The following is an 18,077-nucleotide window of genomic DNA, read 5'->3' on the forward strand; positions in this document are numbered from 1 at the left end:
ATACTTCTGAAGATTATAAAATCAATAGAGGACCATACTCACTCTGTTCAGAAGCATTAACCAAAAACGTGGATTCTTGTACCATTATTTAACCAGTCTGCATGCATGGCAGTATAATGAAGGGTTGTGAGTAAAGGGTGTTCACAGTTCACGACATCCACCTGAAAGAATTTAAACTAAGGCTCTTCTTTTGTATGCAGTAAATAATAGAAGCTTTTAACGACTTGTGACAACTAACTGCTCCTTAAGTTCAGGGTAAGCAAACACAGTAACTGGTCCTAATTTGTTTGTTTACTCAGACTAGTCATGAAAGTTATGGAATATGCTAGATAGTTGCCTTGCATTTTCATTGCATTGTTATTATTTACAGAGTATCTTTCTTTTTCATTTGAACTAGTGTTGGGGCTGCTTTTAAATAAAATAAAAAGAACCCTTTCCAGGTGCATTGAACTCATGAGTGCTGGTATAAGAGGTTGGTTTATTCATTATATGGTCTGAAAGACCTCAGTAGGGTCTCCTCTGTAGGGAATTAGTATATACAGAGATCTTTCTCCAGGCAGCTGAAACTTTCCTGGTGGATAAAATGTATTTCTAGAAAATGTGAAATAAGTTATGTGAAAAATACATATTTGGGGTTGAATATATTTGTATGTGTTTTACTGATCTGAATTTGACTTATTTCTTTAAAAAATCTTTTTAAAAACCTTTAAAATCCAATAACATGATACCTAAAATGCTAGGGCCTCTTCTACACCTTGCATTTCTAGATACGTGGACATACATTTTTGGGGATATACATTTTTTAAAGATGTTAGCAAGGCACAGATACTTAGTTATATTATGTAAGTAAATTCACCAAAAACTCATGATCGGCTGCAACTTCCTTTAAAATACGCATAGAATTGCAGACCGTATGGCTTCCTGTCATGGAGCGTGTGAAATAGCGCTTTCCTGTTTTACTGTTTCTGTTTTGCATACAAACCAATGCTCACGGTCAGTTTCTGCCAAGCAAGCCACAAGCAGTGAGTCAGGTGGTGGGGTTTTTGCCTCTCTCTTAAATACGGGTAAGGCTGACTCTTCACCTTTTTGGTTTCTCAAATCAGCAGTCTCCCTTTATAACCTGCTTACGTGAGAAAGAAATCCCAGGTTCTCTCCCTGTCACACTTTGGGAAATGCTAATGAGTGTAGGGTTATTTGTACCTCCTGTACTGATAGGCATTAATGAAACCTGCTTTGTTTTGTTTTGTTTTGTTTGACAATGCCTTCATTTCTCTTGCTTTCCATTTGTATTTCTTCTCCTTTGGTCTCTTCCTGGTTTTTCATGTTTGTTTTTAAAGAAAAAGGTCCCTGCTATGACCTACTTTTACAAATCATAGAATCATAGAGTTGGAAGAGGCCACAAGGGCCATCGAGTCCAACCCCCTGCCAAGCAGGAAACACCACCAGAGCACTCCTAACATATGGTTGTCAAGCCTCTGCTTAAAGACCTCCAAAGAAGGAGACTCCACCACACTCCTTGGCAGCAAATTCCACTGTCGAACAGCTCTTACTGTCAGGAAGTTCTTCCTAATGTTTATGTGGAATCTTCTTTCTTGTAGTTTGGATGCATTGCTCCGTGTCCGCTTCTCTGGAGCAGCAGAAAACAACCTTTCTCCTTCCTCTATGTGGCATCCTTTTATATATTTGAACATGGCTATCATATCACCCCTTAACCTCCTCTTCTCCAGGCTAAACATGCCCAGCTCCCTTAGCCGTTCCTCATAAGGCATTGTTTCCAGGCCTTTGACCATTTTGGTTGCCCTCCTCTGGACACGTTCCAGTTTGTCAGTGTCCTTCTTGAACTGTGGTGCCCAGAACTGGACACAGTACTCCAGGTGAGGTCTGACCAGAGCAGAATACAGTGGCACTATTACTTCCCTTGATCTAGATGCTATACTCCTATTGATGCAGCCCAGAATTGCATTGGCTTTTTTAGCTACGACGTCACTCTGTTGGCTCATGTCAAGTTTGTGGTCAACCAAGACTCCTAGATCCTTTTCACATGTACTGCTCTCAAGCCAGGTGTCACCCATCTTGTATTTGTGCCTCTCATTTTTTTGCCCAAGTGCAATACTTTACATTTCTCCCTGTTAAAATTCATCTTGTTTGTTTTGGCCCAGTTCTCTAATCTGTCAAGGTCGTTTTGAAGTGTGATCCTGTCCTCTGGGGTGTTAGCCACCCCTCCCAGTTTGGTGTCATCTGCAAATTTGATCAGGATGCCCTTGAGTCCATCATCCAAGTCGTTGATAAAGATGTTGAATAAGACCAGGCCCAAGACAGAACCCTGTGGCATCCCACTAGTCACTCTTCTCCAGGATGAAGAGGAACCATTGATGAGCACCCTTTGGGTTTGGTCAGTCAGCCAGTTACAAATCCACTGAGTGGTAGCATAGTCAAGTCCGCATTTTACCAGCTTCTTTACAAGAATATCATGGGGCACCTTGTCAAATGCGTTGCTGAAATCAAGGTAGGCTACATCCACTGCGTTCCCTTCATCTACCATGGAATAACAATTACCCTGGAATAACAATTAAACTTCAAAAAGCCTTGGTTTACACCATTGTTTCCCTCTTAGTTGTGTTTTTAATGGCTGCTTGTGTTTATTGATTGAGGGTTGTTGCTTTGTTTTAATTCACCAGAAGAAATAGATAAAGCAAATACCACTCATAAGCACAGCACTTTAAAAATGTACTGCTAACAAAACATGAAATGTGTATGTAACTAACAATGAAAAACAACCAGAAACCAACAAAGACAATGGGAAAATAGAAATAACCACTGGTGACAAAATTAATTCAACATAACAAATGTACCCAAAATACAAATCTATCATCTGTTGGCGAAGGGTTCGCTCACAAATAAATAATTTGGAGGATGAAATAGAGCCCCTGGCTGCTAAAAGATTTCTGAAATGATACGTGAAAATATACATTTTTTACTTTTGAAAAACTAAGTCTGCCTAATTGTCACAGATAGGGATAAGTGAATAGGTCGTTTTTCATTTTTCTTAGTTTCTCATTTATCCATTCTTAAGTTGAGCTCCCCACATTTCCACATAAATTTATGATTCCCCCCCCCCCAAAAAAAATGTCCTCATGAAAATTCACCAGCATTTCGCCTCTTTTTTTTTGCAGTACTTTTTTTCTGGGGGGATGCAGGGGCACGTACACCCCTAAACATTTTGTGAATCTAAGTTTGTCCTCATTGAGGGGCAGTATTTCAATATGAGTAGGGAAATGAGAGTACCCCTAAACATTTTTTAATAAAAAAGCACTGTATGCACTTTTTGCATGTAGATTTCTCTAATGTGATGCATTTTTGTATGTTATATTTACTATTATATGCAATTATATGGACTTTACCCTGGTTTATGTACCTTTTGTACAAATTACTTGGGTGAAGAATTGCATTTTAAAACTCAGAAAAGCGCAAATGTCAAAGGATTGGTTGTGTTTCTGTTCACATATTGCTTCAAAGAGTTTGAATCAGCTAAGTCTGCTTAAATGCAAGCTTATTTGAATTTATCCTCTATCCCTGGTCATGAGAGAAGTGAAGAGCGGAAAACTAAACTCTTAAGAAGTACTAAGGTGTGTTTCTGAAGATCCATGTAGAATTAAATGCAACATAGATCAAACCTCTCATGTCATAGCAATATTTTGGGGGTTATAGTAACGCGGGTGGCGCTGTGGTCTAAACTACTGAGCCTAGGGCTTGCCGATCAGAAGGTTGGCAGTTCGAATCCCCGCGATGACGGGGTGAGCTCCTGTTGTTCGGTCCCTGCTCCTGCCAACCTAGCAGTTCAAAAGCACGTCAATGTGCAAGTGGATTTGCAAGTGCTGCTTCATTCCAGAACTTAAAGATATAGTACTTTGATAAGATTTCTATGTCAAAGTGCAATAGGTACCACTCCAGAGGGAAGGTAAATGGCGTTTCTGTGCGCTGCTCTGGTTTCGCCAGAAGCGGCTTAGTCATGCTGGCCACATGACCCGGAAAAACTATCTGCGGACAAATTTCTGCTCTCTCAGCCAGTAAAGCGAGATGAGCACCGCAACCCCAGAGTCATTCGCAACTGGACTTAACAGTCAGGGGTCCCTTTACCTTTAGCTTTTTAGTAACTGAATCTTTAAAAAGAACATCTCACAGATTGGTCACACCTGCAGTCAAAATGGAGTTTATCTTTGTGACTTTAAGTTATCACAGCAAAAACTAAAATTAACTGTGACATCTCCTCTTGGCCACAGGGGCGCATGTATTTCTGGATGGCCTGCATAATGCAGATCATTCCTGGCTACGTTCCTGAATTCTGAGCAAACACCCTAGATGATAGTACACATGGCCTTTTGCTTCCTCCACTAAAGCCCATCTGTTCTGATGGCATTATTCCTGCTAGCAAGTTAATCAGACCATCTCACTGAATCACAAAGGCAGTGTGGGCTGCAGCAGACAGCTATAGAAGACAACTACTACAAAGTCTCCCCCCCTCAAAAGTTAGAGCCACACTGGTGCCATGTGCTGCATTATTGGATGAAATTCATTAGTGTTACACTGCCAACAAAAGCTTCCTAAACAGGGAGGGAAATGATTTGCAGCTAAATGCTGATTTGTGAGTGCTGCTTCATTCCAGAACTTAAAGATATAGTACTTTGATAAGATTTATTCATCAAAATAAACCACTTTAATCTTGCAGCAGCATAAAGATCTATTTAAATGGCAAGTCAGTTGACAAAGCCTAGTCCAGAAGTTGTACCTTCCATCTGAATTTTCGTATTACATTCTTAAGTGATAATGGGCCCAGTTTGGATGTGATGCCAAGTGATGGTTTAGTGTTCTGCTTCAGCCTCCTATTCCCAGTATGGATCAGAAGAGGACACTGGAAGCATCCATGTTCCAGTTTAAACTCCCCACAGATTGTTATTACATCCGAACCAGGAACTGTGGGCGGTGTAAATTATGTTCCGTTGAAACAAGCCAGGATCCAATCTGGAGGTTCTACTCTGGCTTCCAATCTCAGGCTCACAATGGATGTTTTATTAGCATAAAGTACCGTATTTTTCGCCCTATAGGACGCACTTTTTCCCCTGCAAAAATGAAGGGGAAATGTGTGTGCATCCTATGGGGCGAATGCAGGTTTCAAGAAGCCATCCGCAAGCCTTGGGAGCCCGGCGCGATTTCCCACCGGGCTCCCAAGGCTTGTGGACAGCAGCCTGCAGCCCGAAACCCGGGGAGCGCAGCGGAGCGCGCCCCGGGCTTCCGGCAGATATCCGAAGGCTTGCGGATAGCAGCCTGTTCTGGGGGCTTCCCCCGCCCCAGCCCTGTGCCTGGGGGGGGGAATATTTTTTTTCTTTATTCCCCCCCCCCAACTAGGTGTGCCCTATGGGCCGGTGCTCCCTATAGGGCAAAAAATACGGTACTTGTAGACTTTAGACTAGAGGGACACAGGTGGCGCTGTGGGTAAAAGCCTCAGCGCCTAGGGCTTGCCGATCGAAAGGTCGGCGGTTTGAATCCCCGCGGCGGGGTGCACTCCTGTTGCTCGGTCCCAGCGCCTGCCAACCTAGCAGTTCGAAAGCACCCCCGGGGGCAAGTAGATAAATAGGGACCGCTTACTAGCGGGAAGGTAAATGGCGTTCCGTGTGTGGCTCTGGCTCGCCAGAGCAGCGATGTCACGCTGGCCACGTGACCTGGAAGTGTCTCCGGACAGCGCTGGCCCCCGGCCTCTTGAGTGAGATGGGCGCACAACCCTAGAGTCTGTCAAGACTGGCCCGTACGGGCAGGGGTACCTTTACCTTTACTTAAGTTAGTCTAGGTTCAGTTCTAGGGGTGCTCCCACCAGTCTGCTCAGAGGTAAGGTTCATATTCTGTTCTTAGTGTGCCCACAAAGTATGCTCTTACTAAGCTGCCATGACTGAAGAGTGTTCAGATTTCCTGTCCTAACACTTCCTGTTCCCCTTCTAGATCCTGAGTCTGTCCATTTAGTTCCATTACTTAGGATACGGTGAAGAAGGATCTGGGGGGGGGGGGGGAACAGGAGAGCATTGGCACATGAGGCTCAACCAAGTTCATTTGTGCAAACCAGGTCAAAGATGGCAATTTCTTGTGAAATTGCAAAAACTATTGCGAAAATTGCATGGCGTGGTACATGAAGACAGTGACAGAAGGGAAATGCACTGTACTTCAGCACTGTAATTAAGACACACACTTGCAACATTAAAAAGAAAATACCTCATGAAACCCTATTTTTTAAAAAATTTAATCTTGTACAGGAGGGAGCAAAGTGAAAACAGGATTATTTAGCATGTTCTGGCTTCAGGATTTAGGATTAAGTAGAGCATGTCCAGGAGAATTCATACCATTTAACCAACAACCGCTTGTGATCAGTATCACTTATATTCAAAATTATTAGCTCAGTCATGCAACCACTATGCAAATTCTTAAATGTTACATTCATTCTTAAAATCTTACTACACACCACTTGAATTCAGAGTTTCTAGTGAGGTGTTTCCCCTATTTAGACCTAGCCGAGATGTTCAGAACCCAGATAAATCCAGATGTTGTAACTGGGCTACTCAGGAGCAGATTTACAGCACAGTTCTAGAAGTCCTATAACATATCCCTTTCCTGAATTGTTGTACTACCTCCCAGGAGTTCAGAGTCAAGTACAGATGTGTTTAGAGCAGTCTTCCTTCCAAATACTGTTCTGGTACAAGCATTATTAAATTCAGAGATGGGATTGTCTTCCTGTGCCTTTAGGCCATTCTTTGAACTCATGGATCTTATGCACATCTAGGAAGCTTCAGCTCTAGGTAAAAAAGGGTGTGTTGAACTATTTTTCTGAGCTCCAAAATGTTACCATTGTTCTCAGATTCCATCTTCCAGGTTCTCTAGGTCTGCATCATTTAATATATGGTACGCTGAACTTCCTGCAGCTTCAATCATCCAAGCTCTCATGTTTCATCATGGTCATGCCTGCCTTTATATAATGTAATTTGATAATTCATCTTTCCCAGGAAAGCACATCTGAAAATGTAATTTATATAATGCATTTTAGGCAAGAATAATATAATAGGACAAGGCAGCCAAAATAGCTACTGAGCGCATAGACTAAGGAGAATTATGTGCAGTGGTACCTTGGTTTACAAGCATAATCCGTTCTGGAGGTCCGTTTGTAAACCCAAACAGGTTGTAACCCAAGGCGCGCTTTCACAAATAGGGCCTCCAAAAGAAATTTGATTGTAATCCCCCCCCCCCAAAAAAAATAATGGGTTGCAATCCAAAAAAAGGTTGCAAACCGGGGCACGCACTTCCGGGTTTGACATGTTTGTAATCCAAAACGTATCCAAACCAGACTGTTCGCAAACCAAGGTGCTACTGTATTTTCTTAAAGGGTGAGTTTGTAAATAACTCTAGCCACTATGCAGAAGCAATTTCTATACTGAAGGTTACCATAATGCCTCCCAATTTTTCCATGTTACATTTTAAAAAATGTTCCTAAAATATGTTACACACATACATCCATGCATGCACACACACACACACACACACACACACATACAGAAAACAGATCAATATCTACTGATTTGATGCAACTTAGTGGTGATCTTGTTTCAGATGTTTTGCTCCTCCTTCCACCTTCTCCTAAACAGATTTGTCAGACCAGGTGAAATGGATGCCATGGAAAAGCTCAGAGGGAGGGGAAAGCAATAGGTTGACTTATTTCTTTTTCATTATACTGTTATAGGTTTGTAGGTTCTAGAATTTAATTACAGCTTGAGGCATCAGAAATGATGTGAGGCGATAGCTAGACCCATGCCTGTATTTGGGCTGTGTGTTAGATGCTTTTAATTCTTGGAATTACCGTATTTTTCGCTCTATAACACGCACCAGACCATAACACGCATGTAGTTTTTAGAGGAGGAAAACAAGAAAAAAATATTCTAAACGAAACAGTGGAAGTATGATTTTTGTGGTTCATGCTGTGGCCACAGACATGTGATCTGACGGTGAGTTTGGGGTAGCCCAATGCAAAAATCCTGAGGATCCATGTGGATCCATGCTAAAGTCGCCCTAAAGTCGCAGGGGCGCTGGAAGTCGCAGGGGCGCTGGGGGAGTGAACGGGAAGCAAGAGAAGGAGAACGGTGCCTCTCTCTCTCTCTCTCTCTCTCTCTCTCTCTCTCACACACACACACACACACACAGTATCAATCCTAAAGTCGCAGGAGAGCACAGGGGCGCTGGGAGAGTGAACGGGAAGCAAGAGAAGAAGAACGATGCCACACACACACAGAGAGAGAGAGAGTGTATCAATCCTAAAGTCGCAGGAGAGTGCAGGGGCGCTGGGAGAGTGAACGGGAAGCAGGAGGAGGAGAACGATAGCTCAAGCGCACACACACACACAGTGGCTAATCCAAAATCGGACAGCAAAAAACTGCAGGCAGGGACAGAGAGCACGGGGTTGTTTTAAAGCAGCCAACCCCGCTCTGCTTCTCTCCCTCTTCCCCCACTCGGCTGGCTGAAAAGCTTTGCTGCTACTTAGCAGCTCAGTGGGGAGGAGAGAGGGACATAGAGCACGGGGTTGTTTTAAAGCAGCCAACCCCGCTCTGCTTCTCTCCCTCCTCCCCAGCTGGGCTCGCTGACAGGAGCCGCTTACACCCGCTTTGCTGTTTCAAAGCAAGCTACGAACTGCTCACAACTGCAGCAGATTCCCTCGCCATCTGTAGGCATTCGCTCCATAACACGCACAGACATTTCCCCTTACTTTCTAGGAGGAAAAAACTGTGTGTTATGGAGCGAAAATTACGGTAACATGTGTGTAACCTAGCCAGGCAAACTTACTAAGGTGAGTATTAGACAATGACAATCCTAAGGAATCAACATGAGATAAGTGTTAAATGAGTCAGACTAATTTCCTTTGTGGTATTAAGCCTGGGGTAATGGGTCGTTTACACAACAGCAGATGAAAGGAATGGGGTCTCTCCCTGCGTTAGAAAAAGCCAACACTTATATTAGTGTGGTGAGAGTAAGCTGGGTGTTATATGACCTAGGAAGGCAAACTGCAGAGCAAGGACGGAGCTGGAACCTCTTGGGGTGCTAATGCTGTGAACCCCTCCATCGTAGGCTCAGTTTGTAGATATGTGTGTGTGTGTGCGAAAATAAACCATATACCATAAAGACCCAGCAATCTCCACTGTGTCTCAGTTTCACAAATGGAAACACAAACCCTCTTCCTGGAACCCCTGGAATCATAGAATCATAGAGTTGGAAGAGACCACAAGGGCCATCGAGTCCAACCCCCTGCCAAGCAGGAAACACCATCAGAGCACTCCTGACATATGGTTGTCAAGCCTCTGCTTAAAGACCTCCAAAGAAGGAGACTCCACCACACTCCTTGGCAGCAAATTCCACTGTCAAACAGCTCTTACTGTCAGTTCTTCCTCATGTTTAGGTGGAATCTTCTTTCTTGTAGTTTGGATCCATTGCTCCGTGTCCGCTTCTCTGGAGCAGCAGAAAACAACCTTTCTCCCTCCTCTATGTGACATCCTTTTATATATTTGAACATGGCTATCATATCACCCCTTAACCTCCTCTTCTCCAGGCTAAACATGCCCAGCTCCCTTAGCCGTTCCTCATAAGGCATCATTTCCAGGCCTTTGACCATTTTGGTTGCCCTCCTCTAGACACGTTCCAATTTGTCAGTGTCCTTCTTGAACTGTGGTGCCCAGTTGCACTGCTCAGAGCACTGCACTGCTCAGAGATTGGGGTGATGTGTAACAATGTGCTACGCCCTAGTAGTATCTGACACTATTCAATCACACTTCGTTCAGCTGAATCTTAAGTTTGGGTGCTGATCAATAGGCCATCAGCTTCAGGAACAAACACTTGGGAGGATTACTAAGAGGACTAAACAGAGGTTATTAGCTTCCTTCACATCACATTGTCTTTTCCACCTGGGAAACCTTGGCCTCAGGTGGGAGGCAGTGAATAATAATCAGGATGCAGAGAGGTTGGGGGAAAGCTAACAAAAAAAGCTTCTTTGCATGGAGAAGCCGTGGGCTACAGAAAGTGTTTTCTGAGTATACTAGAGGTGGAAACAAAGGGTCAGAAACAACTGCAAGCATACAGATGAAGAAAGCTGCTGCCTGGATACAGAATTATGTGATGGAGTGGAAATGTAACGAAGGAGACACATTTTCTAGGCTTTACAACCAAAAGCGGGGGGGGGGGAGGGGGAGTGAAGTGCAATGACTCACTCATCCCTAAGTACCATTTTATATACATTTCCGCCATCTGGTGACAATAAATGACCAATAATATTCAAATTTAGTTTAGTAAGGTAAGGTTAACTTACTCATTTGTATCATGCCATTCTTTACAAAAAAGAACTTTGCAATAAATGAAAGATGTATTACTTGTGTCATTCTATTCATGGCAGGCTGCCCTAAAGCCCAACATCAACACCAGAATGTGGCAAGATTTTTTTAAAAAAGCATTTCACAAATGTAATCATTTTCAGATTTTTGCAGAGAGGTATGTCCCATCCAGGGACGCGGGTGGCGCTGTGGGTTAAACCACAGAGCCTAGGACTTGCCAATCAGTAGGTCAGCAGTTCGAATCCCCGCGACGGGATGAGCTCCCGTTGCTCGGTCCCAGCTCCTGCCAACCTAGCAGTTCGAAAGCACGTCAAAGTGCAAGTAGATAAATTGGTACCACTCCAGCGGGAAGGTAAACGGCGTTTCTGTGCACTGCTCTGGTTCGCCAGAAGCGGCTTAGTCATGCTGGCCACATGACCCGGAAGCTGTATGCCGGCTCCCTCAGCCAATAAAGCCAGATGAGCGCCGCAACCCCAGAGTCGGTCACGACTGGACCTAATGGTCAGGGTTCCCTTTACCTTTACGTCCCATCTAGAAGGGAGCAGGCATTGGACCAGGGGTACTTCTCTGGGCATAATAGCTGTGAGTGGGGTTGTGGACAGAAGCTGAGCTCTTCATTGGGGTTGAGGGGACTCTCCTTGCTCTGCCAACCAGTCTGAAGAGGCTGCAGAAGACAGACAAAAACCCCACCTACTCCTGGCCGCAGGGCGGTTGTCATCCAAAGTGGGGAAAACTCTTCAGGAGACTGTCGCAAATATTTATGCAGGTGTCTTCACCTTAGTTTCCTGTTTTTACTGCTGTGTTTTAATGGGATTGTTTTGTTGCATATTTTAATTATGGATGTTTATATTTAATATCTTAATGGAATTGCTTTATTGTGTTCTATAATTATGGTGTCATTGTATAATTATGGTATAGTTTTTTAACAGTGTTGTGTAATTGGTTTTCATATTCTGTGAACCACTTAGAAGCCTATTTTGGCATTAAGTGTACAGAAATTGATTCATAATCATAAGGTGCAGAAAGCTTTGTGCAAACAAGTCCAGTCCATTCACTTCCAGGCCAGAAAAAGTAGAGGTAGTCCTATATTCAGTGATGAGCTTTCCAAGACACAGCAGCCCTGCTAGTGCGAAATGCTCCCTCTGTGTGTGTGTGTGTGTGTGTGTGCGTGTGCACACCAGAGTGCTGGAGCAGGGCTAGAATGCTTTGGAATCATCTCAGGCAATTTTAAGTGACATCTTGTAGAGGAGACTGTTAAATTTATCTTACAACATATGGTTTCCCTGGCTCCGTGGGCAGAGATGCACATCCTTACTCAATCAAGATTGCTTAGAACTGGGCCCCACTTCCTGGAAGCCCCATGTACGCAATGGGAGCAAATGGAAGTTCTGAAGAGCTCACATTTGTTTCAAGCAGCATCGCCATGTATCTCAACAGGGCTCATGAATCTCACAAATTGGGGTAGCCCATTCTCCCCTCAACAGTGTATATTTTTTCAAGCTGCTATGATTGTGGAAATTGTTGCTACTGCATGCACAGCCTACACATGGAGACACTAGTTCATGCAAATGACATCCCTGCCCATGTAGCTCCCACCCAGAAGCTCAGAAACAGCCCTGCATGCTTCTAGGGTATCACATAAATGCCACTGGTAGGATTAACTGGTTGCTTTTTGAAATTGCGTGCCTATATCTCCTCCCCCCAAAAAAACCCAATGAAACCTATGAGAGGTTTCATCTTTCCAAGAGAAAGCTTTAACAGCAGATTAGGCAATGCTGCAGTTGTGTACTTTCTTAAATTATTTTGTTACTATAGTTACTGCTGGCAAGTTATATAAAACAAATTGCTTATTGCAGCACAGAGGTATAGGAGTCTGTCTTTCTTCCTTTCCTTTCCTTTCCTTTTTAATTCTAATTTCTTTCAGCAAACTCATTACCCGTTGATTTTAAATGCTGTGCGTTTTGTTGAAACTGAGGAGCTAATAACACCATTTTAGTGATGGATGAAAAAAATAAAACCCAAGGTCAAATCTAGCTTCTTGTTATTTTATTCTTTGTTTATATGGAATTGCCTCACCCCAGCAAGTCATTAGAGTAATTGATTCACTTTGAGTTTTGCATTAATAATGTGAAAAGTCCACCTTTTTCCCTGAATTCTGCTGCATTAGATACCAATTTCATGCAAAAGGTTTTGGTGAAACTCAACAAGCTGACATTAAGTTTGGTGGTGATCAAAGAGCAGGAATGGGAAGCCCAAGGGACATGTATTTCGGCATCTGCTGGCTGTGCAGCGCTTAACCCAATGTAAGAAAGACTTAAAGCAGCTGGGTTTTTCATCAGTGAATTACCTTAGTTTTTGAAAAGAAATTGTATTAGGAATCGCAACTTTGCATTTTGTGGCCAATGACATTGTGTAGACATTGTGAAAAATGTACATGCATGAGGAGCACCAATCCCACAATAAACACTTGTCTGAAAGCACTCCTCGTATCTACCGTGGACCTTCTGCCTACTCTGGATTCTGGCTCCAGGACTTCTTGGAGGTCAGGTATACAAGGGGCGGGTGGAACTGATGAATGATATCCCTTCTGGACGTGGCCTGCAAGAGCAGAATCATTTTATATCTGCTGTGTTGTCCACGCCACACAGTTTCCAGAGGCTGGAGCTACATTATTCAAGGATCAGGTTTCCCTAATGCTTCCTTGTAGTCTCCAGCAGCTTTAATCAACCTTCCGCAGCCCCTCACCTCTGTGAATTTGTTTTAATGTGCCTACTGGAAAAGGTACAGTAGTACTGAGACAAGAGTATTTCGAAGGATTGTGGAAGATCAGAGGTGGGTTAAATGAGAGTGGAAATCATTTGCAGTACTGATGAAAGCCATATGATGACGTGTGCGAGAGCGCAAAAGGCTAGTTGAAAGATTTAGATTAGAATAATGCATGATTGTTCAAAGTTGGTATAAATGGTAATTGAAAATCATTGGATTAGTTTCCAAATGAATGCAATCCGGTGTTTCCTCATTGCTGTATGGTTAAAATGAGACGGTTAGACACAATGGTGACTATCAATTCAAGACAATAATAATATGAATGGGAGGTCATATACTGCCATTTAATTAAGCTTTCCTGGCATGTTCATTTGTTATGAATGTAAGTAAATGCAGATTCTTTCAGTCAGCTAATTGGGAGCCTGCTTAAAAGAACCTGGGGAAGGTATAGTGCCATAGCAACAACAGGCCATGTGACCATCAGCTGCACACCAAATATGATTACTGAGATTATTTTCTTTCTGCTCTGGTAACATGCAGCATCCTTTTCACTACTTATAATCAATTATTTTCATAGAAAAGACATGTTAAGACTGTGAATACAAAAGGCAGATCTTTAATTTAGAGAACGTGAAGCATGGGAAATCTGAAATGTGAATTCCTGGTTTTCACGATGGATAGTACTATTCAGATGTCTTCTGAATGTCAGGTAGTTATTTATCGCTTTGATGATGCTTAGCTGCGAGTCTAAGGCCAACCTTTGCTTAGCTCAACACAGGCAGCAATAAACAGAACCAGGGAGGAGAAAAGCAAATACGAAAGCCACACCTTTGCACGGCCATGGCAAACCAAACTTTGGTATATCACGTTGTATGAAACCAGGCCACTGTGTCCATTGCAAGAAGTACTCCTGGTTACATATAATTTTGATTATATTTTTAATACTGATTTTAATATTATATTTTTCCATTCTCATTGCGCACAATTAATATTATTAATTAATATTATTAATAATGGATGCTATAATAATAATGCAAAAGAGATCATGTCCTGCAAGTGTATTTTTTAAACACTCACCTACCTCATCATGTTTTTGAAAGGTTTCGCCATCCAGCATTTTCAAACTATGCCTTCAGCATTCTTAGATGGGAATTATGGGAACACTCCACAAAATGAAGTGAAATAGAGGACCTCAGGTCAGGTCTGCCACTGGCACCACTTCTCCGCTCGCCGTGCTGCCTCCGCCACTGAGGGGGGAAGTGACACTGGCATCAGCCCCAATTTCGGAGTAGATTTCACTGAAATGGCACAAAATCTCATGCAATTTCAGTCGAAATCAGCACTCATACCAGCAGCACTTCTGCACCAGCAGTGGAGGCAGAGCAGGGCCGGTCAAGGCAGCCTCAAGCTGCCGTCTTTGGGGCTTTTGCCTCAATCTGCCTAACGGAAGAGCCAGCTCTGCCTCAGGTATTGTTGCCTTTTATAAAGATCTAAGAAAGAGATGCATTCAAAATGCCGAAGCTATCATAGATATAAATTACAGAACAGCTTTGTTTGCTAAGCATGTAAAACTTTCCTACTGCAAAGAGCTGCAATGATGAAATATAAAGTTTGAACAGAAAAAGGCAACATTAATATTGAAAATTAATCTTTGCATTTTGTGGGGGTTGGGTCTGTAGGTAAAGGTAAAGGGACCCCTGACCATTAGGTCCAGTCATGGACTACTCTGGGGTTGCAGTGCTCATCTCGCTTTATTGGCTGAGGGAGCCGGCGTACAGCTTCCAGGTCATGTGGCCAGCATGACTAAGCCACTTCTGGTGAACCAGAACAGCACACGGAAATGCCGTTTACCTTCCCGCTGGAGCGGTACCTATTTATCTACTTTAATTTGATGTTCTTTTGAACTGCTAGGTGGGCAGGAGCAGGGACCAAGCAACGGGAGCTCACCCCGTCGTGGGGATTCGAACTGCCAACCTTCCAATCAGCAAGCCCTAGGCTCTATGGTTTAACCCACAGCGCCACCCACGTCAAATGGAGACTGTCAAATCTGTCGTTTCGGTTTCTTTCAGTTTCTCATTATTCAAATCTTAAATTCAGTTCTCCATATCTCCACATCAATTTGTGATTTCTTTGTTTTGTTAAAAAAGGTCCTCATGAAAATTCACCAGCATTATACTGCAAATTTCTCCTATTATACAATTTTTTGCAACAATATTTCCCCTAAAATGCATTTTTGTATGTTATTTTCACCAATATTTGCATTTTTATTCATGTTTTGTACACTTGGCAAAAGAATTGCATTTGAAAATTCAGAGAATTCTGAAAGATGGCTGTGCTTCAGTTCTCATATTGTTTTGAAAATGCATATCAGGCTTGCAGAAATGTGGTTGTGAAATTTGGAAGAATAGCAGTTTTAGTAAGAGGAGCAGAGATTTACCAAGGACAAGTAGTGTGAAATAGAGCAACTCCCCCCCCCTAAAAAAAAACTGGAATATATAAGGAAATCATAAATAGTGCCAAACCAGTTGGTCACATCCATTCTTTCTCCAAGTTAAGTGTTTCTTCTGCTCCCCCACATCTAGCAATCAGGGAAGCTAGAGGACAGGCCTTATGAGGAACGGCTAAGGGAGCTGGGCATGTTTAGCCTGGAGAAGAGGAGGTTAAGGGGTGATATGATAGCCATGTTCAAATATATAAAAGGATGTCACCTAGAGGAGGGAGAAAGGTTGTTTTCTGCTGCTCCAGAGAAGCGGACACGGAGCAATGGATCCAAACTACAAGAAAGAAGATTCCACCTAAACATTAGGAAGAACTTCCTGACAGTAAGAGCTGTTTGACAGTGGAATTTGCTGCCAAGGAGTGTGGTGGAGTCTCCTTCTTTGGAGGTCTTTAAGCAGAGGCTTGACAACCATATGTCAGGAGTGCTCTGATGGTGTTTCCTGCTTGGCAGGGGGTTGGACTCGATGGCCCTTGTGGTCTCTTCCAACTCTGTGATTCTATGATTCTATGATACTACAGGGAGGGGCTGAATGTGGCATATTGATTTGAAATAATCAAATTGGCTACTGGATTTACTGTTGCAGAGAACATTAGTGTTAGACTGGGTGTGGGGTGGAATGTCCATTTCTAGGCCCTAATAAATATGGCTTACAGGCAGACTGAAAAGATGGCCCCGGGAAGAAGCTTGTATTCAGGGCATGAGGTTAACTGAGGAGAAGACAAGGCTAAAGCTGAGGCATATGACTTCACGGTACAAAATTCAATTTTACAGAAAACCATTCTGACAGGGAACCAACAGCCTAGAGGCTGATGACATAATAAGGTTCATAGAATCTTTCTTTTACTTTACAGGCTTCAAATGAGCACGCAGTTCTCAAAACCTAACATGCACTGACAAGGCACTTTTTAAAAACCTGTGCACATTGGGAAAAAAGGATTTTACATTTGTTTCTTCCCTGGAAAACCCGCTGTAGAAAACTGTACAACAGAGACTCTAAGCAGAGCTGTATAAGCACAGACCTTACATATGCACTTTACTGAAAAGTAGTGTTTAAAAATAAGAGCTATAAAATTGAGTTCCGCTTATTGGGATTACTGAAGAGCTAGGACTTCTTATCTATACTTGACTAACCTGCAAAACAATGCCTATCTGTAGGGATATACAGTGGTACCTTGGGTTAAGTACTTAATTCGTTCCGGAGGTCCGTACTTAACCTGAAACTGTTCTTAACCTGAAGCACCACTTTAGCTGATGGGGCCTCCTGCTGCCGCTGCACGATTTCTGTTCTCATCCTGAAGCAAAGTTCTTAACCTGAAGCACTATTTCTGGGTTAGCGGGGTCTGTAACCTGAAGCGTATGTAACCTGAAGTGTATGTAACCCGAGGTACCACTGTATAGCCTGTTAACTGGGGAAAGGTAACATTATTCTCCAGCCCTAACTTACACCAATGGTGAAGTTGGGATCCTTTTGCAAATTTGATTGGAAAGGTGGGGAGAACACATTTATATTTGTAGCTGGTGCTTTCTGGAATCGCAGTTTGGGCAAGTGCAAGAAATCTAGTATGATTTCATTTAGAGACAGTTGTGAGTAGGCGCCATGTTATTGGGCAGGTGAATTTTGCCTCAGGAAAGTGGATTTTGAGCTGATTTGGATTATAACTGCTGGTCTTTGCTTCATGTCCCCACCTCACCCCAAGTAGATTATAAATTCTGCTACACAAATGCCTTTGTTCAAGTCTGCAGGTGGAAGGAAGAGATGGAAACAACGGGGGAGGGACTTTTTCTGTCGATCTTTGAAGAGGGACTCTGTTTGCGTTTCCTCTCATTCCTTTCGTAGCTTCACAAAACTAGCTTCCAGTAAGAAAGAGACAACTTTATTATTGTATGCAAGGTCTAGTTTTGCTATGTTTGGTAGAGCATGAGCCTCTTAGGACTCAGCTACACAGGTCAATTTATAACGTTAAAATGTGTTATAAAAATGCGACACAGGTGGCACTGTAGAGCAGAATCCAAAGTCAATGGCAGATTGCCTTGGGAGCTCCCCCCCCCCCATATCGGTTTTTATATATAGATCCAGCCTTAATCTCAGGATTGTGGGTTTGAGCCCCATGTTGAGTGAAAGATTCCTGCATTGCAGGGGGGTGAGACTAGATGACCATCATGGCCACTTCCAACACTATGATTTTCTGATTCTATTCAAAAGGCAGTATTATTCAGTATCCCTTCAGAGCACTGCTCATTTCTGAGGACTGTGATGATTATGGCATGCATATTCTATAGGAACTGGGGGAATTCCCTTCTCTGGTCCCTACTGGAAATCATCTAGGAGGACTGCATTAAGTTTTTCCATGTCCTGCAGATTTTTGGCTTAGCAGGACTGCAAACTGTGAGGAGAGGTCTTTTTGGGC

At 42.9% G+C, this 18,077-nt stretch overlaps 1 protein-coding gene and 1 long non-coding RNA gene across 3 annotated transcripts in view; one reads left to right on the forward strand and one right to left on the reverse strand.

Moving 5' to 3' along the window:
- Positions 1-18,077, forward strand: part of PCLO (piccolo presynaptic cytomatrix protein) — a gene marked incomplete at its 5' end in the record, with an annotated part of 246,970 nt that overhangs the window by 104,761 nt on the left and 124,132 nt on the right. The window lies entirely within an intron of this gene.
- Positions 7,887-8,832, reverse strand: LOC310677787. The gene is made up of 2 exons (XR_014511448.1): positions 8,213-8,832; positions 7,887-8,181 (listed from the first exon to the last, which is right to left on the reverse strand). It is a non-coding gene; the product is annotated as an uncharacterized lncRNA (long non-coding RNA).

The sequence above is a fragment of the Podarcis tiliguerta genome (genome assembly GCF_965153285.1).
Source record: "Podarcis tiliguerta genome assembly, chromosome: 5".
In the NCBI taxonomy this organism is placed as follows: Eukaryota; Metazoa; Chordata; class Lepidosauria; order Squamata; family Lacertidae; genus Podarcis; species Podarcis tiliguerta.